The sequence below is a fragment of the Orcinus orca genome, chromosome X (genome assembly GCF_937001465.1).
Source record: "Orcinus orca chromosome X, mOrcOrc1.1, whole genome shotgun sequence".
NCBI classification, from domain to species: domain Eukaryota; kingdom Metazoa; phylum Chordata; class Mammalia; order Artiodactyla; family Delphinidae; genus Orcinus; species Orcinus orca.
This window is the reverse complement of record NC_064580.1, coordinates 74556820-74576835: the sequence shown is the minus strand read 5'-3', so window position 1 is coordinate 74576835 and position 20016 is coordinate 74556820. Positions and strand designations below refer to the sequence as shown.

The 20016-nt window shown below is 36.5% G+C and overlaps 1 protein-coding gene across 6 annotated transcripts in view; it reads right to left on the bottom strand.

The window, feature by feature from the left end:
* APOOL (apolipoprotein O like) overlaps positions 1-17386 on the bottom strand; it is a 125735-nt gene extending 108349 nt beyond the window's left edge. For 2 of the 6 annotated variants that reach the window (XR_007474935.1, XM_049705147.1), the window contains exon 1: positions 17347-17386. The gene's annotated coding sequence lies outside the window, so the exon portion shown is untranslated. The remainder of the gene's footprint in view (positions 1-17346) is intronic. The other 4 variants (XM_049705145.1, XM_049705148.1, XM_049705149.1 and 1 more) reach the window with 3 other exon arrangements.
* Between the last annotated feature and the right edge of the window lie 2630 nt (positions 17387-20016).

Below are 20016 nucleotides of genomic sequence, written 5' to 3'. Positions count from 1 at the left end.
CTTTTAAATACTGATAAAAACAGCAGCTAGAAATTACTGGACATTTGCTATAGCCTGGGCATAGCATTGTGCACAGCATAGATTATCTTTTAATATTTCCTAGTATAAAATGCTACAGAATAAGGTTTAGACAGGTTAAGTGATTTGACCAAAGTCATACAGCAGGTAGAGCAGGGAAACTCTCACACGAGCCCAAGGAGACTTGCATATGATTGCTCATAACAGTCTTATTTGTAACAGAAAAATGTGTGGGGGAAGTCACCACAACATCCATTAAAAGAATAGAGAAGTAAATGTGGTATATTCTTAGAGCAGAATACTACGCACAATGGAAAGGAATGAACTAGAGCTACACATACAAACATGAATAAATATCACAAACAATGCTTTGATAAAAACAAGATGCAGGAGAACATAAGCAGCATAAATAAAATTCATATAACGCTTAAAAACAAGCATAGCAATGTTAAATACAAAAGTGAGGAGAGTGGCTATGGGGAGTTCAGGAAGCAAGGGGAATGCAATCAGAGTTGGAAGGATACACAGGAGGCTTCAACTGCACTTGCAGTGTTCACTAATACCTCTTTGTACATTGGTAATATTTTACATTAAATTTAAAAAATCATAAAGTATTTTGGATCTGTTTCAATGGCTTTTGCTGCCTTCAAAATAAAATTCCAAAATAAAATAAAATAAAATTCCAACTTATCCTAGCATTCAAACACTCCACCATTTTCCTATTTCTAATCCAATTGTATCTTCTATAAGTAAACCCAAATTAACCTTTCTGATTTAGTCAGCCTGTCTTAAGTTCCTAGAACATATAACAATGTTAACCCAAAGCCATTGCTGACAAGCTAACTTCTTCATTCTTAGTAAACTAAATGCTACCATTCAAGTTCTGAGGGGCCTTATACTATCATAATATATGTTGGTTACTTCTTGAATTGCTAAGGATTTTTATATATATTACATGTTTTATTATTTAAATATATGCTGTCTTATATTATCCATTGCATATGGATATGTCTTCCGTCAACAAAACAGTAAGCTCCTTTAGATCAGAAATGATGTTGTAGAATTTGTGCACACCTGTACTGTACTTGGTGTGTAATCAATACTATTTCAGCAGTCGAATGGAACTTGAGGCATTTTGTAGAGCTAGAATCCTCAGATAATTTAGGTTTTAATACAATAAGAAATTCCTAAATACAAGTTCATAACAGAGGTTCAGGACAAATCAAACACCCCATCGTGGAATGATGTTAAAGATACAGTCCTAAAAAAAGTAACTACATACCTCTATTTGATAAGGAAGCTGAAGTGTGATTACCATGATATAAAATCTGGTATAGGGCACAAATAAATATTTCCTTTACCAGTATAAGGTGCAGATTTTGGAGTTGGGGGTTATTTTTGTTTTTAAAGATGAGAAACCTCAATTGTTCAAAAGAAAAGCAAGTAAGAAGTATAATTTAACAACTCTGAGTCACAGGCAAAATCACAAAGAATACTCTCCTTAAGAAATATTATTTAGTTTATGTACTTTCTGAGAAATATAATGTAATTCTCATCTCTTTTACTCCTTATGTAATGCGTCTTTCTTCTCTGGCTAGATTTTCTCTTTTTTTCAGAAGTATGGAAATGATGTGTACCAGGGAGTGGGATGTGTTTGTGTGTATGTGTGTGTGTGTGTGTGTGTTGTATTTATTTTACATGAGGTTTTTTCTGATTCTTAGATCTGTGATTTGATGTATGTCATTATTTTTGGAAAATTCTGTCATTATTTCTTCAAATATTTCTTCTGGACTGCAGAAATATTATCAAAAATATCAATAAAGGTTCAAACTTCAAATCACTAGAAGAGTCATTCTTTAAAGAAAATTTTTTCAAATGAAGTTTTGAAAAAAATGCATGTTAACATTACCCTTTTAATCAATTATTTTAAAATCTATAGTTATGATAAATTTCCCTCTAAATATATTTAAATATAAGTACCTAAACATAAAAAATTTAATCTTATAATTGCTTATATGGGTGTCACAGAAAGCACTCATTCATTCATTCAACAACCATTCAAGTGTCTACCGTATACTCTATCTCAAGAGCCTGAGAGACTTGAGATACAAATATGAATAAAACATGGTCCCTGGTTTTAAGGAAACTCTCAACTTAATGTGGGAGAAAAACACAAAAATAAATGCAATACATGGTTTTAAGCAGTATAACAGAAGTGTGTACAGTGGGGACACAGAGAAGGAATTGATCTATTCTATTTAGGGGGCAGAGATAAGGAACATATCCTCATTTTCAAGTATTTCAAAGAGATGGAAAATTTTACCTATAAAGGACATAAACTGCCCAGTCTATGAAGGCCTGGGATAATTTAGGATTTAACCATGTACTATTATGAACTATTACTTAATTAATATTTCTCCAACCAGGATACTTTGTTCTTAAGGGCAAGAAGTCTAAAAGTTATTCAAAGTTTTAACTCAGTCAACAAATACTTCCTGAAGAAACACTATGCTCCAGGCAGGTGCCCTCTTAGGCCATGAGGGGTATAAATATGCAAAGACATTGTTCTTGTCCTCAAGTATTGTATAATCTCTAGTGTGGGAGTCAGACAAATATATCACCAGTAAAGGATGATAAAAGTATATGATGGAGGACTTCCACTTATGGAAAGATGAAGTAGATATACTTTTTCCAATTCCATCTACTGAGTATAGCTCAAAAGCCTGGATATTATATAGAAAATAAGTACAGGAAGACTCTGGATGGTGCAGAGAAGATGGCAGACCAGTTAGAGACGACAGGACCTGAGGAATGACATGGCAGTGAGGTCCCTGGATTTTCTTTTTGCCTCATATGTCTTAGACTGGGTGCTGGAGAAGCTAGCAACACAGAAATGGCAACCAGTGAAGACAAAGACCCAAGAAAAGCCTGCTCTCTCTAGCCAAAACACCAGGAAAGGGGCAGCCTAGCAAGACACAAAACTTTTATACAACAGCCACTCTACTATAGCCAAACACCACAGACAAAACTGAGGCCATAACCCCACCCACACAAGCAAAGCCTGAGGGGAGAGCCTACACTTCCCCTCTAGCTCGGCTGAAGTAAGGTATTCTAACACTCCCCATCCCACCAAGGTAGTGTTAAAGAAGGTAGAACTTTCATCTCTGCCAGGTGGTAATGAGCCCTGGCCCCCAAGATATTAGTGGAGTCCATATAGGGAACATGAATATCCATCACCACCTGATGTTAATGAGGCAGACCCTCCCCTTCCCTGCTAAGGTGGTATCTGAGAAGGCCTAGTGGAGAGTCAGGATTTTCATTATCATCAAATGGTAACAAGGTCACTCCCCCCCACTGCCCCAACAGTGGTCATTAGTGGGGAGCACTAATGAGGTACTCCTACCTCTCCCAGCCAGGGTTGTAAAAGCAGAAGCCTATGGGAGACCTAAACTCCCACTCTTCTCCAGGAATAGCAAAGGGGCCCTCCTCTCCTTGGGTGTCAAGAGACTGAGCAGGGAACCTTGACTTCTACCCTCCACCTGGTAGTAACAAAGCAGCACTGCCCTTTCCTTTGCCAGAGTAGTGTTAGAGGAAGCAACTGAAACAGAAGTTTTGAATAAGATTATATTATAATATCAAAACATACAGATATTAATTGAAAACTACTCATTATAACAAGAACCAGGAAAATCTCAACTTGAGTTTAAAAGGACGATAGACAAATACCAACAATGAGACGACAGGGATGCTAGAATTATCTGACAAATATTTTAAAGCAACCACCATAAAAATGCTTAACAAGCAATTATAAACATATTTGAAGCAAATTAAAAAATAGAAAGTCACAGCAAAGAAACAAAGTCTTGGCAGAGAAATACAAGCTATAAAGAAAAACCAAGTGGGTAATTTAGAACTGAACAATACAATGACTGAAATAAAAAACTCAATGGATGAACTCAAAGAACCCAAAGAAGTTCATACCAAGACACATCATAGTTGAACCTCTGAAAACTAAAGAAAAAGAGAAACTGTTGAAAACAATGAAAGAGAAACAACATCTAAAGTATAGGGGGAAAATGATTCAAATAACAGCAGATTTCTTATCAGAAATCACAGAGTCCAGAAGGAAATGGCACAACATTTCTCAAGTGATGAAAGAAATGGACTGTTAACCTGTACTTCTATATCCAGACAAGATTTCCATCAGGAATGAAGAGGAAAGAAAACTAAAAGAATTTTTCACCAGCAGACCAACCCTAAAAGAATGGTTAAAGTAAGTTCTCTAAAGAGAAAGAAAATGATAAAAGAAGGAACCTTGGGACATCAGGAAGGAAGAAATAACAGTGGAAAGAGTAAAATTATGGATAACTACAAATAAAATAGCTATTCCTAGAAAAATCACTAAAAGAGTTATACAGAAGATACAGCCAAAGTACTACAGATAAATCAAAATGGAGTTATAAAACAGGTACAAAAAACCCATAGAAAAACCCAGGGAAAAGAAAACACAGTAATCAAAAGAAAGCAGGCTATATTAATATCAGGTAAAGACCAACTCAGGACAAAGAAAATTACCAGTGTCAGAGACATTTAAAACGATAAGAGGACTGTGATAGACTGAATAATACCTTACCCTCCTGCAAAGATTTAGATGTCTGAATGCCCAGAAGTTGTGAATATGTTCCCTTAGATAGTAAAAGGAACTCTGCAGATGTGATTAAGTTATAGATTTTGAGATAAAGAGATTATGGTAGCTTATCAGGGTGGTCCCGATGTAATCATGACTGCCCTTATAAGGATGTTGAGGGATTTTTGACTATAGAAGAGGAGTATTGAAGTAATGCATCATGTGAAAGACTTGACCAGCCACTGATGGGTTTCAATATGGAAGAAGAGGTCATGAGATATGCAATGCAGGTGGTATCTAGAAACTAGAAAAGGCAAGGAAATGGATTCCCCCCTAGAACCCCCAGAAGAAATTCAGGCCTGTCAACACCTTGATTTTAGCCCAGTGAAATTGATTTTGGACTTCTGACCCCCAGAACTGTAGGGTAATAAATTTGAGTCTGTGGTAATTTGCTACATCAGCAATAGGAAACTAATACAGCGGTCAATCCACCAATAACCAGTTTTTCAAAAAACTAAACATAATTACCAAAGAACACAGAAATCACACTTTTGGGCATTTATTCCAGTGAAATGAAAATTTATATCCACACAAAATTGTGTACATGCTTCTTCATAGTAGCTTTATTTGTAACAGACCCAAACTGGAAACTTGCATTTGGTTCTTGTATGTAGTGTGAGGAGCTTGGTGAAACCTCTCCCTCAAAGAGACATCTTTTAAACTAGTCAAATTAGCAAATTCTCTGGATATGGATCAAAGGGCTTAAAACAAATTGAGATGCTTCTTTCCACAAAATCTACAGAACATGGTAAGAAGAGTGGGAGACAGTTGCACTCAACTTAGAGCCTGTAGCCCTCTCCCCTAACCAGTGCTATGTTATAGAAGAGCTATTCTAGAAAGCTCTCCAGCAGAGTGGTAACTCCCATCTTCCCCTGAGCTAAAAAGAGGTATTCTAGGTGGATTTGGCAATTGGTGAAAACTGGCAGATACCATACATACTGATTCCCCATCCCCAGATCCGGCTCCATGGAGAGGATTCAGGAAAGCAGCTGGTGAAAATTCCAGTCCCCTATTCCCTCATATCTCTATGCTGCTAAAGAGCTGTTCTGATACTCACAGTACCTGATTGGCACAGCATAAAATATCCACTGAATACAAGAAAAGGCAGTAAAGAAGGAAGAGAAGAACAAAAAAGACATGAGACATAGAAAATGAAAGCAAAATGGCAAAAATAAATCCAATCACATTAATAATTACATTAAATCTGAATGAGTTAAACAATTCAATCAAAAGACAAAGATTGTCAGATTTTATTAAAAAAACAAAATCCTGTCCAAAGGAAACACATTTCAGATTTAAAGATATATTTAGGTTAAAAGTAAAAGCATGGAAAAAGATATACCAGGAAAACAGCCACCATAATTTGACTTTGAGACAAAAATTGTTAATAGAGTTAAAGAGACATATTGTAATGATAAGAGGGTAAATCTATCAGAAACATATAACAAGTATAAACATATATGCACCTAACAACAGAGCCACAAAATACTTGAAACAAAAACTGACAGAAAACACAGAAAGGAAAAGCAGAACAAACAGAAAACAAAGAACAAAGAAAACAGAGGGAAAAAATAGACAATGTAATAATAATAGTTAGAAAATTCAATACCTCATTTTAATAATGAATTCAACTAGGCAGAAAGTCAGCAATATAGAAGATTTGAACAATATAAACTAAGTAGACCTAACAGACTTCCACAGCACGCTTCCACCCAACAACAGCAGAATATACATTCTTATTAAGTGCATATGGAACATTCTTCAGGATAGACCATACAGTAGGACAGGTCTCAAAAGATTTAAAATTGTACAAACAAAGCATGGTCTCTGACCACAACAAAATTAAATTAGAAATTAACAATAAAAAGATCTGGAAAATTCACCAGTATGTGAAAAATAATTAAAATACAAAATACTCCTAAATACCAATAGGCCAAAGAAAAAAAGTCACAAGTAAAATTAGAAAATACTTTTGAGTTGAATGAAATGAAACAAAATAAAAACAAAAGACACCAAAACTTATGGTGTAGTGAAAGCAGGGCTGAAAGGGAAATTTATACATAGCTGTAAATGCTAAAAAAAAAAACCCTCAAATTAATAATTTAATAATTTACCTTAGGAAAATAGAAAAGCAAACTTAACCCCAAAGCAAGCACAAGGAAGGAAAGAGTGAAGATTAGAGTGGAAATAAATGAAATACAGGAAAGAAAATCAACCCAGAAAATCAAAACAACCAAAAGTCATTTCTTTGAAATGATCAAGAAAATTGACAACCCTTTTGATAAGGTAACAAAGAAAAAATAGAAAAAAAAGGCTCAAATTATGAAAATTAGTAATGAAAGAGAGGATATCGCATACTGACCTTACAGAAATAAAAAACATTTTAAGTTAATACTATGAACAACTATACAGCAAAAAATTAGATAACTTGGAAGAAATGAACAAATTCCTAGAAAGACACAAATTACCAAAAGGATGAAAGAAGAATGGAAAATCTGAATATGTAACCAGTAAAGAGATTTAATTAATAATCAAAAATCTTCCTATAAGGAAAGCCCAGGCACAGACTGCTTCATGGGTAAATTCCACCTAAAGTTTAAAGAAGAATTAAAACTAATCTTTCAAAAACTTTTTCCAAAAAATAGCAGAGAAGGCAACACTTCCCCTCTCATTCTATAAGGCTAGTACTGCCCTGGCACCAAAACCAAAGACGTCATAAGAAAACTACAGACCAATACTGTTTATAGATATAGATTAAAAATCCTCAATGAAATAATAGAAACTGAATAAAGACACATATAAAAATAACTATGTATTGACCAAGTGGGATATATTAACATATCAAGAATGCAAGGTTAGTCTAACATACGAAAATTAATCAATGTAATATACCATATTAATAAAATAATGGACAATACATACATGACCATATCAGTAGACATAGAAAAAGCATTTGACAAATACTAGTACTCTTCCATGTTTTAAAAAAAAAAACTCTCAACAAACTAGGAATAGAAAAGAACTTCCTTAACCTGGTGAAGGGGGCCTACAAAAAATCCCACAGCTAACATATTTCATGATGAATAGCTGAAAGCTTTCCCCCTATGATCAGGAACAAGAACAGAATGTCCGTTGTCACTACTTCTATTCAACATTGTACTGGACGTTCCAGTCAGGGCAATTAGACAATAAAAAGAAATAAAAGGCATGCAGTTTAGAAAAGAAGTAAAACTACCTCTATTTACATATGACATGATCTTGTATGTAGAAAATCCTAAGGAATACACTCACTCACACACACGTACATGCGTGCACTCAACTATTCAAGCTAATAAACGAATTCAGCAATGTTGCAAGGTACACAGGATATAAATCAATATACCAAAATATATTTTATTCCTATTTGCCAGTAAGGAATACTCTGAAAATGAAATTACAAAAACAATTTCATTAACAAGAACATTAAGAAGAATAAAATAGGAATAAATGTAATGCAAGGCTAAATTTGCAAGTCTTGCAAGACTTGCAAAATAAGTGTAAGACTTTTAGACTGAAAACTACAAAATATTGTCGAACAACATCAAAGACCTAAATCAATTGAAAGACATCCCAAGTTCATGGATTGTTAGACTTAGCATTGTTTAGCATTGTCAAGATAGCAATACACCCCAAAGTGATCTACTGATTCAAGAGAGTTATTATCAAAATTCCAGATGCCCTTTTTTAAATTGGCAAGCTGTTTCTAATATTCATATGGAAATGCAAGGAACCTAGAAAAGTCAAACATCTTGAGAAAAAAGATCAAAATTGGTATTCTCATCAAAGGAAAAATTTTTTTTCTATTTCTTTAATTTTGTATCTAAATGAGATGATAGGTGTTCACTAAACTTACTGTGATAATCATTTCATGATGTAAGTCAAATCATTCTGTACAACTTAAACTTATGCAGTGCTGTATGCCAATTATATCTCAATAAAACTGGAAGAAAAAATCCGGTCAAGGTCACTAATGAAAGACAAGAAAGAGTAAGGAAATATTCCAGATTAAGCAGATCAAAGAGATATGATAAGGAAACATAATGCATGATCCTAGATTTGGATCCTGGCCTAGAAAGGAAAAGGAGACATTGTGCAGTGGGTGAAATTTGAATGGCATCTGTGGATTGGATGATAGTGTTGTATCAGTGTTAACATCCTGATTGGGAGGCTTGCACAAAGGTTATAGAACCGTATACTTCTTTTTGAGGAAATACACAGTGAAATATTTAGGGGTGAAATAGCAACATGTCTGCAACTTGCTCTCAGACTGATCAGAAAAGGAATAATTATAATAGAGGAGAAAGGGAGAAAATGTTAAAAGTTAACAACTGTAGAATCTGATTTAAGGAGATGAGTTCTTTGTACTCTTCTTGCAACTTTTCTGTAAATGTGAAATTATTTCACAATAAATTATACTAAAAAAAGGACCAAGTTAGAGCACTCACATTTTCCCATTTCAAACTTAATAAAAAGCTACAGCAATGAAGACAGTGCAATACTGGCATAAAGATAGAAATATAGATCAATGGAATAGAATTAATTGAGAGTCCAAAAATAAACCTTACATTTAGGGTCAATTAGTTCTTGACAAATGTGCCAAGACAATTCAATGGGAGGATGAATTGTCCCTGCCAGTTACATGGCTCTGTGAATTTCTGTCACAAGAGCTCTATTGTGAATTTTGTCACAGGGGCCCAAAATTTCAGGTTTTGCTATAGGCAGAAATATAAGTATAAAAATACATCCCAAAGTTAAGTGCAAATATTGGTTTTCAATTATTTATGCTGTTCCTTTCCTTCCATTAGTCCAGATGAGTGAATGGATATAACGGTATTTTCTCTGCTTACAAAATTAAGTTCTGTTTAACTCTACTGGCTCTTTCATGATAAACAGAAGGACTTGTGTTTCAATTAGACTAAGGTAGAGTAAATATTTTGCTTTAACCATATTTTGATCAGTACCAAAATATGCCAAAAACAAATTATAAAATTATTTACCTAGTAAAGTAATACTAGTCATTCTTGAGGTAGAGGGAAAGAATAAGAAATCTAGGCAGGGGTGTATAATCCTCTCACAGGAAGAGAAAGCAAATATTTGAAATAAAAAATACAATCTACCACCACATGGCAAGTAGCAGTTCTTAACCCATGGTAGGTGCTTAATACATACTTGTTGAAGAACTAAATGAATGAACTAAAATGAACAAATACTATGAAGCAGCCTTATGTTCTGTAGGCATTTAAACTACTTCTTCCTCTTTTCTCCCATAGTAACTTTTAGATACCTTTTATTTTGAATACAACTTGTGTTTACTTATCAGTTTCACCCACTAGAGTCCATTCCTTGAGGACAGTACTTTGGTCTTGTTCTTCTTTGCCCTCCCTCCTTTATAACTGATTGATTAATTCATTCATTTCCTTTAATTGCCAAATTTCACTCTAATTCATCCACCATAGGTAGCTATTTTCAAATATTTAATGATTATCTTTTTGTTTGAATTTTTACAAAATGCATATTGTATTAATGTGTACATGTATTTTTAATTTTGTTACACATCTCATTTTTTCTTACTGTTTTCACAAAATAAATGGTGTATTACAGTTGTTTTGTTTCTTATCCTATTTTCATAAAACATAGCCTTTTATATCCATCTGTGTTCCTATGTGTACATATAACCCATTTCTTCTAGCTGCTATATAGTACTACATGATGTACATCCACCACATTTCACCTATCCCTGTCAGTGATGGACACCTATATTGCCTCAAACTCCCCATCACCATAAAAAAACACTGCGATGAATATCCTCCTATAAGTGCCCTCATGAACTTGTATATCTTTGTGATATACACTCAAGAACAGAATTGCCATGCCATAGGACATGAGTATATATTTAATTTCACTAAATAATATCAGATTGATCTCCACAGTGGCTGTACCTGCCAATACTCCCACCAGCAGTCCATGGGGGCGCTTACATTCCAATATCCCTAACAACATTTGGACTTAACCAGCATTCTATTTTCCTCTAGCTTAATAAAATGTTATCTCATTGTTCTAATATGTAGTTATCTGTTAATTATTTTGAGCATCTCTTCATGTGCTTATTAGTTTTAGTGTTTTCTCTTCTATATACCTCTTGTTCTTATCTTGTTGATCTTTGTATCCCCAATGTTTATCACCATCTCCTGCACATTATAGGCATTAAGATTTTTTTGAAAGAATGTATAAAATAAGAAGAATGTATGAAAATATAAAGTATTCACAAGACTTGTTAACAGTATGGATGTAGACGATTCTTTAAAATGATGGAATACAGCAGAAAAATCAAATGTGGTAAAGATAAAGGAATTTTGCACATGTTGAATTTGATGCACCTAAAGATATCGAATAGGAATTTGGATGTATGAATGAATGAGGTGAACTATAGAGCCAGGCTGAGGGGATATGACAGTAGCAGTTAGCCTAGTGATATGAGAAGTCCCTATTAAGTTTCAGAATGACTGAGAGAAAAGATCCAAAAACAGCCAGGCCAAATCTACATTAAGTATGCAACTCATGCCTTAGCTTAGAGTACTAATATCCATCAAGTCTATATAACTCAGGAGAGATTACAGAAGTGGGTTACATTTTCCCTGAATATGTTCAAATTATACTAAGCAAATTTTATTATCCACCACAGATTGCTACTTACACTGGTTGTCTCAGTGTATTTTTATCCCTGGGCAACCAATTTCCCAATTTAAATTACAAGATCTTAATAAGTTAGCTTTTAATAACAACTCTAAATATATCCTACCATATTTTCAACAACTGTATCACTTCTGGAAAGTATTCAAAAGTAAATTGTACCAGACCATGAACCCCAAAAGTATCCATCCATTGCCTTGTCCCTTCTAAGAAGTCTTAGAGCATCTGACAACTATATTGCTCCCTTCTGTGATTTCTAACATAGGTCACTATGCTGTTAACTACAGGACTGATGCACTGGCCAAAATTGACTGGACCAGGGATTGGTATCTGAGCCAAAGGCAGCCAACAAGAGACTGCCTTACAAAGGGGCCCGATGTACAATTTCTGCCTAAGAAGGGTATTTTGCAGTGGTTAGTGACTAGCCAACCTGATCAGATCTTCTCTCTAGGGAAGTCTGGATATGAAACATATAGAGTTAGCAGAAGCAGAAGTCATGAGAATGGTAACTACCAGAGTTGCTATGGTATCCTGAACGGTTCTTCTTGAGATCTGTTTAGCTGCTGAGACAGTTTCCTAGGCTTTCTTCCTAACCTATGCAACTTTCCAATAAACTACCACTTAAGATGACTTGAACTTGCCTCTGTTCTTCATAACCTGAAAAGCCTAATACCCTTTCTTCTCTAACCTGTATAAAAGCCACAAATTCTCGCCTAAATCAGTGGTTCTCGAACCTAGCAACACATCAGAATCACTCGTGGGCTTTTAAAATATTAAAATGCCCCATCTGGGGCGGGGCTCAGGCAACAGTACCTTTTCTAAGCTGCCCAGATGATTCTAATGCACAGCTAAGATCAGGAAATACTGACTTACATGCGCCCATTATGCAAACATTTTAGGGTCCATGTCAAGCAATTTTTAATTTCCATATTAAATGAGGTTCACAGAACACCTAACAGCCACCTGTGAGGATGGCATCACAGGGAATAGCTCAGTCATATAGGTGTGGTAGGAGGCAAGGCACAGATCATTTTCACTCCATGGCATAAAGCAACATCCTGGAACCTATACCAAGTATGGTTAAGGATTTCAAAGCATACTTTCAAAGTTGCACTGAAAATACAGATGCTCAACAATGCTGAGTGGAAAGTGAAAAACTGATTTTGCTGGAGATAACCAACCGTCTTCCCAAGAATGAACTTCATTTGTTAGGTTCCAACTACTTTCTGATATCAGTCACATGAAACAAAAGAGGAAAGAGACAAAGACTAAAGTTGACACGAAGGCTGGTATTATCAAGGATTTTGAAACCTTTAGGTCTATGGCATCCATGTTCCTTCCCATCCCCATCATCCTTGACTCAAGTCCCAAAACACAATCCAGAGTCATGTATCATCTCCTGTATTCTAATTTCTACAGTGATCTGTATTTTCTCTTCACTGACCAAAGTTCCTGCTACTCCACCAAACTCCAAAAGCCCTTCCATTGTGTCTACCCTCTTCTCTCCTTGCCTGAAATGAAACATGACTGTCCCCTGAGGTCACTGCTTCCCTTGTAACTCTCAAGTGGAGGCTATTCAAAGTGTCTCAGGTATAGGAGGTAGAGTTTGTCTTCTTCTGATTGCCAATGCTGCTTCTAAGCCATTACTTCCCCAGCCTTAGGTAAAAATATCTGTTCTTGTTAGTGAGAAAGTGGAACAACTGGAACCCTCATGAATGGGAATGTAAATTGGTACAACCACTTTGGAAAACTATTTGGCAGTAGCTACCAAAGCTGCATGCCCTATGACCTGGCGATCCCACTCCTAGGTATATACTCAACAGCAATGTGCACTTATGTGCGCCAAAAGACATATACAAGAATGTTGATGGGAGCATTATTTGTAATAGCTCAAAACTGAAAATAATTCAAATGTCCATTAACAGCAGAATGGATAAATAACTCATGATATATTCACCCTCTAGAATATCACAGAGCAATAAGAATGAATGAACTAGCATACATGTGTAACGGCTGAATCTCAAAAACAATGTTGGGTGAAAGAAACCAGACATAACAGAGTAAATACTGCCTTATTCCATTTACATAAAGTTAAAAATAGGCTAATTAATTTATGGTGGAGAAGGAGCAAAGGGGAGGGCTTCGGGGCTGCTGGTAATTTTTTTTTTTAATTTGGCTGCTGGGTGAACAAGTATGATCATTTTTGAAACTTTACCAAGCTGCTTATGATTTGTGTACTTAACTGTATGTATGCTATACTTCAACTGAAGAAAGTTTTCATAAAGGAAAGAAAAGTAATTCTCCTTTGAGACTTACACCACCCATCTATTCATCCTTAGCACCTGCCTCCTGGTCACTTCATCGCATTGAAGATTTAGGATACTGGTTAATAGTCTTCTTCTATACTCTAAATCCTGCCATAACTCTGAGTGACTTTAACGTCCATATGGCTGAACCACTCAAAAGCCTCACCTCACTCTTCTTTGACCTCACCTTTTTAGACCTTCATATTCACTCCACTGCAGTTACCCACTCCATGAGTATACCCTGAATTTACCATTTCCCAGAACTTGTTAATAGCTAAAATCATAAACTCAACAAGCTTTTCTCTGACTACAACCTCCTATTTCAGCTTTGTTTTCCTTACTGCTTTACTCCTGTTCTTTAAGCCAATAAAACTATCTACCACAGAAAACTTTTTGAGAGAATTAAATGAAATAATGTGCATCAACAGCGTAATACAGTGTCTGACACATAGGAAATACTCAATACATGGTAGCCATATTTCAATATTAAGTATTCTATTAGAAACAAGTATCTTTTAGGATGAAAATTTTCCTCAAATTCACTCAATCTCTGGCATTAATGAAATCTAGCTTTTGACACTACATTCCTCCCAATCCTTTTAAATGAAAGCCAGTCATCCAGCCATTCTCTCTGATTCAGGAGGTCAGGAGGAGAGATCAGTACAGTACTTGTTCTCAAGGCTAATTCCACATCAGTGTTCCACCATCGCATTTGCTCAAAAAGTTCTTATCTCTCAAAATGTATGTAAACTATTTTCAGAGTTATCTACCAACTTTCAGGACTCCTTTCTACCTTATTTCTTGTTATTAATCTCTGGGGCTTCAAAATTAACACAGATCAGCATTTTTGTACCTAGGCCTCACAGATGCTTCCTCAAGCTTAAGCCCCACGATTCGAACTCAGACCATAGCGATTTCAGATCCAGATCTACCACTTATGACTGAGTGACTGTGGGAAAGTTACTCAACCTTTCTAAGCTTCAGTTTCTTTACCTTTAAAATGCTGGTAATAACAGTACCTAGATATAGGGTCACTGTGAAGCATAAATGCGAAAATTCACATAACGTGCTTAGCAAAATGCCTAGCACAGTAAATATTCAATAGCATAATAGCTGTGATCACTATTATTAATTCTTACCAGTTCTTGGCATATTTCCACTTGTCTCCAAACCTGCTCAGGTCTCCTGAATTTTTTTTTTCACCAGTTTTATTGAGATTTAATTGGCATATAGTCTCCTACTTTTTTAAATGAAAAGAAACTTTCCTGGAATTTGCTACCCCCAACTCAAGATTTCTTCCGTACCTTTTGCTGCAACATTTCTCTAAAGAGTAATGTACACCTCCCTTCCAGAGGAGGCAAGGAGTAGTGGAAAGATCAGGGACTTTGAAGCCAAATATATCTGTGTTTGAACCTGGTTCTTCCACTTGGATAACCCGGAGCAAGCACTTTTTCTAAACCTCAGTTTTTCCATATGTAAAATGGGGATACTACCCATTTCTTAGGGTCATCAAGAAGATTAAACTGAAATAATACATGTAAAGCAGGTGGTCAAAGAAGGTGCTAAATGAATGCCAGTTTCCCACCCCTTATCCTTTCCCTAACCCCTTACAATCTAGGTTCTCACTCTACCACTTTACCTCACTTCAGCTCTTATTAGCATTGTGACTTTGGGCAATTTAATTGAATTTTCTAAACCTTAGTTTTTCATTTGTAAAATGGTGATCATTATCATCTACAACATAAAGTTGTCTTGAGAATTAAGTGAAATAACATATGCAAAGTATTTTAGCATGGTGCCTGGCCTTGCAGTAAGCACTTAATAAATGGCAGCTACCAGTGACTTATTAATAGCCAAATCAAAAGACTGTTCAACTTGCTCCTTCTACTGTTCAACTCGCTCCTTCTCTAGGCTTCAGTGACAACACACTATTCAGGTCTTCTTTTTAACCACTGACCATTCCTTCTCTCTCTGCACTCCCTCCATGATGTCTTTCTTTATTCTCTTCAACCAAGTGTGAACTCTCTCTTCTGAACCCTCAGATCACTTTGTACTTCTCCTGAGAACAAGGCACTTCCTCTACTCTGAATGACAATCATTTGTTATATGATACATCTCCACTACTTAATTTAATATATTTTATGTCCATTGCCTGGCACTTATTTATTCATGTAGAATTTATTGAGTCCCTAATATAGCTCATATATGTGCTAGGTACTAAGGATACAAAAAATAACATATTATAATTACTGTCCTCAAGTAGCTTATAGTTTAGGAGGATAGAATACACAAGTAAATAGTCTACTATTTACAGTATGATAAGTCCTATGGTAAAAGTATGCCCAGAATCCTCTCGAGCACAAAGAGGAGTTATTTAATCAGACTGGGGAGATCTGGGACACTATCTTGGAAAAGGCATTTTGTATTTAGCATACGGGGAGGCAGTACACAAATCCCTGTTAAATGAACGAGTGAAATATGAATAGGAACTAACTAGATGAGGATGGGAAATGGCACTTCAGGCCCAGAGAAAGAGCAGGGAAAAAAGGCTTGGAGTACAGATATTAGGAGAGTTCCTGAGAGACAGGAAATGAAGCTGGAAAGCCAAAGCAGAGTCGGCTCTTCCAGACATAGGAGCCTGACCTGACCCTAGAGGGCAGATGATGGAGTGCCAATAAAGATTTTTAAGTAGTGGAAGGGCATAATCAGATTTACATTTTAGTACTCTGGCAGTGCAGGGGGAAATTAATTCCATGAGAGCCAGGCTAGAGGCAGCGAGTCCAGTTAGAAGGGTGTTGTGATAATTCAAATAAATTCTGAAAGCAGAAATGGAGTGAGAATGGCGAATCAAGACGGATACTGAGCCTGAATTATTCATATTTGTATCTCCTGCAAGCAGTGCATTTTACACTTAAAACCCGCTACAAATATCTACCCGTAGGTATTTGTCTACTCATAGATATTTGTCGACTACTGTTACTGAAACCTACTTAGGGAACTGCAGCTAGCAGCCACATGTGTCACTTCCTGTACACAGATTCCTAAGTAAAGGCACCTTTTCCCATTACAGAACTCAAAAGAAACTTAGGTTTGTCATTCAAACCTGTAAAGTAACAACAGTGAATACAAACCCAGGCACTGCAGAGAGACTTGAGACGTCTCTATCCTGGTCTATTTCACCCGAAATAATGTTTGAACAAAGTCCTTCAAAGGGTCGTGAGGCCCCGCCCTGTGCACCCAGACAAATGCCCAGGATTCTTTTCTCTTTGTTTCATCTCAAGACCCAAGTCTGTTCGCTGCTCGTCGCCTGGCGGGCCATTTTCGCCCAGCTGTTTCCCAGTTTTCACCCTGCCGCTGTGTAAACAGTCAACAGCAGGGGATTGAGGAGAGAGAACCGTCCCAGGCTGAGGAAACTCTAAAGAGGAGAAGCAGGTGTCTTGAGGCTTCAAACGTTAAAGATTCCCTGACCTTGCCAATTCTCTCGCAACCCCATCTCCACCTCGCCTCTTGCTGTGGGACTCCCTTCTGAAGTTAGGAGGATCCCTTCTACAGTTATCAGAGGGCTACCAGCATCCAGAGAAACTAAGCAAAGTAACTTTTACTTACCCTAACGGCCGCCATAGCTGTAGCGCTCTCCGCCCAGGTCTTCGCACGGAGAGCGGAAAGGGACAAAATAGCTCAACTAGGCACCGCTCAAAGTAGCCCCACCCAGTTCCGCCCCTCGCCAGCTGGCTCCGCCCTTTCTCCGCCTTCCTAGTGCCGCTCTAGGAAGTTGCACAAGATGGCCCTGTTTCTCCGGGGAAAACGGTTCAACCCTGTGGTGGACTGTCGCTATCCCTGATAACACCTTTCAGAATATTCTCCATAGTCCATTTGAAAGTTACTTTGCTGGGTGCAGAACTTTTCATTATGTTCGTTTTTTTCAGGCATATGTGATTTGTCTAGTTGAGGACTTAAAATCCAAGTCCGGCTGCCTTAATAAATAACTGTATAGTCACAAAAAGAACATGTTACCTCTGCAATACGTGGGCAAGTTCATACAGCCGAAGAGTATGTCACTAAGCGCCTGCTACGTGCCAGGCACTTGTTCAAAGTACAGACATAACGTAATGCCTTCCCTCACGGAGCTTGTGATTCTAGGAGGAAAAGAGAAACAAATAAATGTTACAAAGTGCCAAATGCTGTGAAGGAAAATAAAACAGTATGGGGATGGGGTGGGAATTTATTGATTTAGATAGATTAGGGAAAGGCTTTCTGATAAAGTGACATTTGAGAAAAGTCCTGAAGGAATTTAGGGAAGAACCTTCCATGCAGAAGGAACAGCAATGAAAAAGGCCGGTGTGTCAGAAGTGGCTACATCTGATGGCACTGACTAATTTAATGTGAGAGGAAAAGTATATGCAGCTTCTTAAATTTGCCCCTAGGCATATAATAAATCTCAGGGACCTCTGATGGCCATACTAAAGAAAGCCCCTTTACTTCTCATGGTCAAGAAAAGCTGAAATTTTTAAAAGCTAAACTCAAAGACTGATTCCCTTGGTTTCTAAAATTATTTCAGTTGAATTTATACCTAACCTTGATAGGTCACTTATTTAAAAATTTAGAACTTTGAGCAGGAGAGAGTGGTAGTCTGACATTTTAAGGGGGCTATCTGGGAGGATCTGGAGGGCTAAGAGTATTCAAAATCCCTACACCTTTCTCTCTGAACTACTCTTTATTCCTGATACCAATTCCTGTATTGGCCAGCATTCTTTGATTACAAGCAACAAAACCCGGGCCCCCTGCACTGGGAGCACGGAGTCTTAACCACTGCGCCACCAGGGAAGTCCCTCATTCAAGTTTTTATTTGCATTTCCCTGATGGCTAATGAAATTGATCACCATTACATATTTCAATTGGCCATTTTGATGTTATCTTTCATAAAGTGCTTATTCAAGTTTTTAGCCCACTTTTTCTATTCTGTTGTACATTTTTGTCATTTATTTGTAGGTGTTCTTCAGAAGACTGTATACACACACTTTGCCAGTTTTATGTGTTGTTAATATCTTCTCTCACACTGTGGCTTGCCTTTTTTATCCCTTCAATGGTGTCCAGAAACCAACCCTGCTGGACCTGGATCTGGGACTTCCAGCCTCCAGAGCTTAGAAAATATATTTCTGTTGTTTAGGCCACCCAGTCTATAGTTTTTGGCTATGGCAGCCTAAGCAGACTAATACATTATTCTTCTTATATATTGCTTAATTCCATTTGCTAATATTTTCATTGGGATTTTTACATCTATGTCCATGATGGTTGGTTTGTAATTTTCTTTTAAGACTTTGGTATCAGTGTTTTATTAGCTTCATAAACAAATTGGGAATTGTTTCCTCTTTATTTTCAGGAAAAGTTTGTTTAAGATTGGCATTATTACTTCCTTAAATATCTGAAATATTTCACCAATGAAGCCATCCAGGCCTGGAGATTTCTTTGTAAGAAGGTTTTTAATTATAAATCCAAACTATTTAACATGCTGTCAGATTTTCCATTCTTTCCTGTGGCTGCTTTGCTGAGTTGTGCACAGTCAGTTCTACAATAACACTTATTTAAAAACGTGAATTTGTTCCAAAATGGTGGATATATTAGGAAACAATTTGAAAATTACATAAATTTCATGTTCACTCATGCACTGTTTCATCCATAAGAAACACGATGTGAATGCAGAAAACAGCACCCAGCACAATCAGACTGTGTAAGAATGCATAAAACACACACACAGACTCCTCAAACATCTACCAGATACCTTGGTTCACTCAGGTGTTACCTACAAAATTGTGTTTTGTTACTATTTTTTAATTGTGAATTTTTCTATGTAAGTAAACAATATCCTAAACGTGTCTAAGCACTCTGGCCCCAAAACACCAAGCACTGCATGAGAAAGGAAAGCTTTAAATATCAGGTGAAGTTTGAAGTAACCAAGAATTTTGAAAGAAGTGTGAGAATATGTGATATCTCCTGAGCAGTAGGTGTAAAGAAATATGCATTTTTGGACCTTCTGAGACAATACAGTGAAAATAAAGGAAACACCTATGTCTGGAAAAACTTCAAGAAATACAAAATCAGTAATGAGACCTAAAGTAATAGAAGAAATGAAAAGATTGATGAATCTATGGATTGAAGACTAGACAGCAAAAAAAATTAAGAACAACCTTTCTCACATGCAATGAGAAGGCACTATCTATACACAAAGACCTTTAACGAAAATTGTCAGATCCTGCAGAAGTGGCTCCTTCAATGATG